Raw genomic sequence first — 7,018 nt, 5'->3', positions numbered from 1 at the left:
TTTTTCCTCCGACTTTTAAGTTCAGGGGTGCATGCGCAGGATATGCAGGTTTGTTACGTAGGTAAACTGTGTGCCATGGTGGTTTGCTGCGCAGATCATCCCATCACCTAGGTATTAAGCCCAGCATCCATTAGCTGTTCTTCCTGATGCTCTCTCTCCTCCCACCCCCAGCCGTCAGACAGCCCCCAGTGTGTGCTGTTCCCCCGCATGTGTCCATGTGTTCTCACCATTCAGCTCCCACTTATAAGTGGTAACATGCGGTATTTGGTTTTCTGTTCCTGCGTTACTTTGCTGAGAATAATGGCTTTCGGTTCCATCCATGTCCCTGCAAAGGATATGATGTTGTTCCTTTTTATGGCTGCATGGTATTCCATGGTGTGTATGTACCACATTTTGTTTATCCAGTCTATCATTGATGACCATTTGGGTTGATTCCACGTCTTTGCTATTGTGAATAGTGCTGCAGTGAGCATATGCATGTATCTTTATAACAGAATGGTTTATATTTTAGAGGCTATATACCCAGTAATGAGATTGCTTGGTCTAATGGTATTTCGGCCTCTAGGGCTTTGAGGAATTGCCACTCTGTCTTCCACAATGGTTGAACTAATTTACACCCCCACGAATGGTGTAAGAGCGTTCCTTTTTCTCCACAACCTCGCCAGCATCTTTTGTTTTTTGACTTTTTAACAATCACCATTCTGACTTAGTGTGAGGTGGTATCTCATGTGGTTTTGATTTGCATTTCTCGAATTATCAGTGATATTGAGCTTTTTTCCGTGTTTGTTGGCCGCATGTATGCCTTCTTTTGAGAAGTGTCTGTTCATGTCCTTTCCCCACTTTTTAATGGAGTTGTTTTTTATAAACAGCTATTTTAAACCAGAAAAAAAATGTAAGGAGAGGTGAATAAGAATTTAGGTTTTCTGGGCCGGGTGCGGTGGCTCACGTCTGTAATCCCAGCACTTTGGGAGGCCGAGGTGGGCTGATCACTTGAGGTCAGGAGTTCGAGACCAGCCTGACCAAAATCCTGAGCTGGCAAAAACCCTCCTAAAAAATAGAAAAATTACCTGGGTGTGGTGGCACTACCTGTAATCCCAGCTACTCGGGAGGCTGAGGCAGAATTGCTTGAAACTGGGAGGGGGAGGTTGCAGTGAGCTGAGATTGAGACATTGCACTCTAGCCTGGACAACAGAGCCAGACTGTCTCAAAAAAAAAATAGAATTTAGGTTATTTGTGTGTTCATTGAATACTTAAGTAAAATTTATATGAATACGTGTTTTATATCACATAAATTTTTGGTACAACAATTTAGCTAAAATAGGAAGTTATGTTTCAATAAATGCATGCATTAGTTAAGTGATGGTGAAAACTGGAGGCAATCACTTTAATCTTACATTCTTTTTTTTTCTTTTTTTTGAGAGAGTCGTGCTCTCTCGCTCAGGCTGGAGTGCAGTGGTACAATCTCAGCTCACTGCAACCTCTGCCTCCTGGATTCAAGCAATTCCCGTGCCTCAGCCCGCCAAGTAACTGGGATTATAGGTGTACACCACCACACCCAGCTAATTTTTTGGTATTTTTACTAGAGACAAGGTTTCACCTTGTTGGCCAGGTTGGTCTCAAACTCCTGACTTCAAAGTGATCTGCCTTCCAAAGTGCTGGGATTACAGGCCTGAGCCACCACGCCCCGCCTTAATCTTAGATTCTAAATATTTATACCAGCCAATTACAAAAACACACTGAAGTGATTAAAATGCCGGGGTATTATATAGTGGTGATGATTGCACATCTTTGTAAATATGCTAAAAACCAGTGAATTGTACAGTTTAACGTGGTGAATCTTAGGACATGTAAACTATCTAAATTAAAAAATCCGGCCGGGCTTGGTGGCTCACGCCTGTAATCCCAGCACTCTGGGAAGCCAAGGCAGGTGGATCATGAGGTTAGGAGTTTGAGACCCGCCTGGCCAACATAGTGAAACCTGTCTACTAAAAATACAAAAAAATTTCCCGGGCGTGGTACTGTGCGCCAGTAATCCCAGCTTCTCGGGAGGCTGAGGCAGGAGAATCTCATGAACCCGGAAGGTGGAGGATGCAGTAAACCCAGATCGTGCCATGGCACTCCAGCCCGGGATACAGTGCGAGACTCCGTCTCAAAAACAAAAACAAACAAAAAAACAAACAAACAAAAAAAAACAACTCCAGCGAGATAGCGCCACTGCACTCCAGCCTGGCTGACAGAGTGAGACCCTGTCTCAGAGGAAAAAAAAAAATACAGGCCAGGCATGGTGGCCTCGTGCCTATAATCCTAGTGTGTCCGGAATTGGTGGGTTCTTGGTCTCACTGACTTCAAGAATGAGGCCGCGGACCCTCGCGGTGAGTGCTACAGCTCTTAAGGTGGCGCGTCTGGAGTTTGTTCCTTCTGATGTTTCGGATGTGTCTGGAGTTTCTTCCTTCTGGTGGGTTCGTTGTCTCGCTGGCTCAGGAGTGAAGCTGCAGACCTTCGTGGTGAGTGTTACAGCTCTTAAGGCAGCACGTCTGGAGTTGTTCGTTCACTCCCAGTGGGCTCGTGGTCTTACTAGCTTCAGGAGTGAAGCTGCAGATCTTCACGATGAGTGTTACAGCTCATAAAAGCAGTGTGGACCCAAAGAGTGAGCAGCAACAAGATTTATTGCAAAGAGCAAAAGAACAAAGCTTCCACACTGTGGAAGCAGACCCAAGCAGGTTGCCAATGCTGGCTCGGGCAGCCTGCTTTTATTCTCTTATCTGGCCCCACCCACATCCTGCTGATTGGTAGAGCCAAGTGGCCTGTTTTGACAGGGTGCTGATTGGTGCATTTACAATCCCTGAGCTAAATACAACGGTTCTCCATGTCCCCATCAGATTAGTTAGATACAGAGTTTTGACACACAGGTTCTCCAAGGCCCCACCAGAGCAGCTAGATACAGAGTGTCGATTGGTGCACTCACAAACCTTGAGCTAAAGAGAGGGTGCTGATTGGTATGTTTACAAACCTTGAGCTAGATACAGAGTGCCGATTGGTGTATTTACAATCCGTGAGCTAGACATAAAGGTTCTCCAAGGCCCCACCACAGCAGCTAGATACAGTGTCGATTGGTGCACTCACAAACCTTGAGCTAAACACAGGGTGCTGATTGGTGTATTTACAATCCCTGAGCTAGACATAAAGGTTCTCCAAGGCCCCACCAGAGCAGCTAGATACAGAGTGTCGATTGGTGGACTCACAAACCTTGAGCTAAACACAGGGTGCTGATTGGTGTATTTACAATCCCTGAGCTAGACATAAAGACTCTCCACGTCCCCACCAGACTCAGGAGCCCAGCTGGCTCCACCCAGTGGATCCCGCACCGGGGCTGCAGGTGGAGCTGCCTGCCAGTCCTGCGCCGTGCGCTCGCATTCCTCAGCCCTTGGGTGGTCGATGGGACTGGGTGCTGTGGAGCAGGGGGTGGTGCTCCTCGGGGAGGCTGGGGCCGCACAGGAGCCCATGGAGTGGGTGGGAGGCTCAGGCATGGCAGGCTGCAGGTCCCGAGCCCTGCCCCGCGGGAAGGCAGCTAAGGCTCCATGAGAAATCGAGAGCAGCGCCGGCGGGCTGGCACTGCTGGGGGACCCAGTACACCCTCCGCAGCTGCTGGCCCGGGTGCTAAGTCCCTCATTGCCCGGGGCCAGCAGGGCTGGCCGACTGCTCCGAGTGCAGGGCCCGCCAAGCCCACGCCCACCCGGAACTCCAGCTGGCCCGCAAGCGCCGCATGCAGCCCCGGTTCCCGCTCGGGCCTCTCCCTCCACACCTCCTTGCAAGCTGAGGGAGTGGGCTCCAGCCTTGGCCAGCCCAGAAAGGGGCTCCCACAGTGCAGTGGTGGGCTGAAGGGCTCCTCAAAGTGGGAGCCCAGGCAGAGGAGGCACCGAGAGCAAGCGAGGGCTGTGAGGACTGCCAGCACGCTGTCACCTCTCACTAGCAATTTGGGAAACCAAAGCTGGAGGATCTCTTGAGCCCAGGAGTTCCAGACCAGCCTGCTCAACATAGGAAGACCCTCATCTCTACAAAAAATACAAAAATTAGCTGAACGCAGTGGCTAACACCTGTAGTCCCAGCTACTAGGGAGACTGAGGTGGAAGGATCGCTTGAGCCCAGGTGGTTGAGGCTGCAGTAAGCTGTGATCGAGCCACTGCACTCCAGCCTGGGCAACAGAGGAGACCCTGTCTCAAAAATAAAAATGAATAATAAATCATAAAATCCATTGTTAATAGAATAATAATATGCTTCATCGTCAGAAACATTTATTGGAAGTAGAAACGTCACAGGAAATAAAACATTAATAAAAATAATATAGTTAACAATTACTGGCGCCAGCTGAGCAAGTATTAACATTAATTCTCACAAAATCCAATGAGGTAGATACTGTTATTCCCATTTTACAGGTGAGAAAACAGTCCTAGAAAGATTGAATAACGGCTAGGCACAGTGGCTCACGCCTGTATTCCCAGCACTTTGGGAGGCCGAGGAGGGCGGATCACCTGAGATCAGGAGTTCGATAACAGCCTGGCCAAGATGGTGAAACCCCATTTCTACTAAAAAATACCAAAAAAAAAAAAAAATTAGCCAGGCATGGTGGTAGGTGCCCGTAATCCCAGCTACTCAGGAGGCTGAGGCGGAGAATTGCTTGAACCCAGGAAGCAGGCAGAGGTTGCAGTGAGCCAGGATCCCACCACTGCACTCTGACCTGGGTGACAAAGTGAGACTCTGTCTCAAAGGAAAAAAATAAAAATAAAAGAAAGATTGAATAACATGCCCAAGATTCTACAGCTAGTAAGCAGCAGACCTGGGATTCATAATCAAGTATGAGTATACTCTTAAAAAAAAAATAGCTGGGCACGGTGGCTCACGCCTGTAATCCCAGCACTTTGGGAGGCCAAGGCGGGTGGATCACGAGGTCAGGCGATCGAGACCATCCTGGCTAACACAGTGAAACCCCATCTCTACTAAAAATACAAAAAATTAGCCGGGCGTGGTGGCACACGCCTGTAGTCCCAGCTACTCGGGAGGCTGAGGCAGGAGAATGGCGTGAACCTGGGAGGTGGAGCTTGCAGTGAGCCGAGATCGCGCAACTGCACTCCAGCCTGGGCAACAGAGCGAGACTCCATCTCAAAAATAAATAAATAAATAAATAAATAAATAAATAAATAAATAAATAAAATAAAGCTTTTTGAGATTAAATTTACATATTACAAAATTCACCAATTTTAGGCTGGGCGCGGTGGCTCACTCATGTAATCCCAGCACTTTGGGAGGCTGAGGAGGGTGGATCATCTGAGGTCAAGAGTTTGAGACCAGCCTGACCAACATGTTGAGACCCCGTTTCTACTAAAACACTAAAGAAATTATCTGGGCGTGAGGCGCACGCCTGTAATCCCAGCTACTCGGGAGGTTGAGGCAGGAGAATTGCTTGAACCCAGGAGGCAGAGGTTTCAGTGAGCTGAGATCGAGCTGTTGCACTCCAGCCTGGGCAACACAGCGAGACTCCGTCTCAAAAAAAAAAAAAAAAAACCGGTGGGGTGGCTCAGGCCTGTAATCCCAACACTTTGGGAGGCCCAGGCGGGCGGATCACCTGAGGTTGGGAGTTCCAGGCCAGCCTGACCGACATGGAGAAATCCCCTCTCTACTAAAAATACAAAATTAGCCAGGTGTGGTGGCACATGCCTGTAATCCCAGCTACTTGGGAAGCTGAGGCAGGAGAATCACTTGAACCCGGGAGGCGGAGGTTGCCATGAGCAAAGATCCCGCCATTGCACCCTAGCCTGGGCAACAAGAGCGAAACTCAAAGAAAAAAAAAAAAGCATCCAAAGTTCGCTGTATTTTTTTTAAAGAAGCAGATCCAAGAAAACCCCGATGGGCGGGCGCGGTGGTTCACGCCTGTAATCCCAGCACTTTGAGAGGCCGAGGCGGGCGGATCACGAGGTCAGGAGATCGAGACCGTCGTGGCTAACACGGTGAAACCCCGTCTCTACTAAAAAATACCAAAAATTAGCCGAGCGTGGTGGCGGGTGCCTGTAGTCCCAGCTACTCAGGAGGCTGAGGCAGGAGAATGGCGTGAACCTGGGAGGCGGAGCTTGGAGTGAGCCGAGATCGCACCACTGCACTCCAGCCTGGGCAACAGAGTGAGACTCCGTCTCAAAAAAAAAAAAAAACAAAAACCAAACCAAACCAAAACAAAACAAAACAAAATTACTGATCAATCGGTATTTTCAAATTTTTGAGACATTCTTAAACCACTTTTCTTTATGTTAAAAAGCAGTTGAGGCCGGGCTAGGTGACTCACGCCTGTAATCGCAGCATTTTGGGAGGCCGAGGCAGGTAGATCACGAGGTCAGGAGTTAAAGACCAGCATGGCCAAGATGGTGAAACCCAGTCTCTGCTAAAAATACACAAATTAGCTGGGCTTGGTGGCCAGCGCCTGTAATCCCAGCTACTCGGGAGGCTGAGGCAGAGGATTGTTTGAACCCGGAAGGGGGAGGTTGCAGTGAGCCGAGATCGCGCCACTGCACTCCAACCTGGGCGACAGAGCTAGACTCTGTATGAATATGTATATATGTGTGTATATACATATATGTATATATGTGTGTATATGCATATATATGTATATATGTGTGTATATGCATATATATGTATATGTGTGTATATGCATATATGTATATGTGTGTATATGCATATATGTATATGTGTGTATATGCATATATGTATATGTGTGTATATGCATATATGTATGTGTGTATATGCATATATGTATATGTGTGTATATACATATATGTATATGTGTGTATATACATATATGTATATGTGTGTATATACATATATGTATATACATATATGTATATGTGTGTATATACATATATGTATATGTGTGTATATACATATATGTATATGTGTGTATATACATATGTGTGTATATATACATATGTGTGTATATGTGTGTGTATACATATATGTGTATATGTGTGTGTATACA

This window comes from Pan paniscus, chromosome X (assembly GCF_029289425.2).
Source record: "Pan paniscus chromosome X, NHGRI_mPanPan1-v2.0_pri, whole genome shotgun sequence".
Lineage (NCBI taxonomy): Eukaryota > Metazoa > Chordata > Mammalia > Primates > Hominidae > Pan > Pan paniscus.
The sequence above is the reverse complement of the archived record's forward strand: the minus strand, read 5'-3'. Positions refer to the sequence as shown.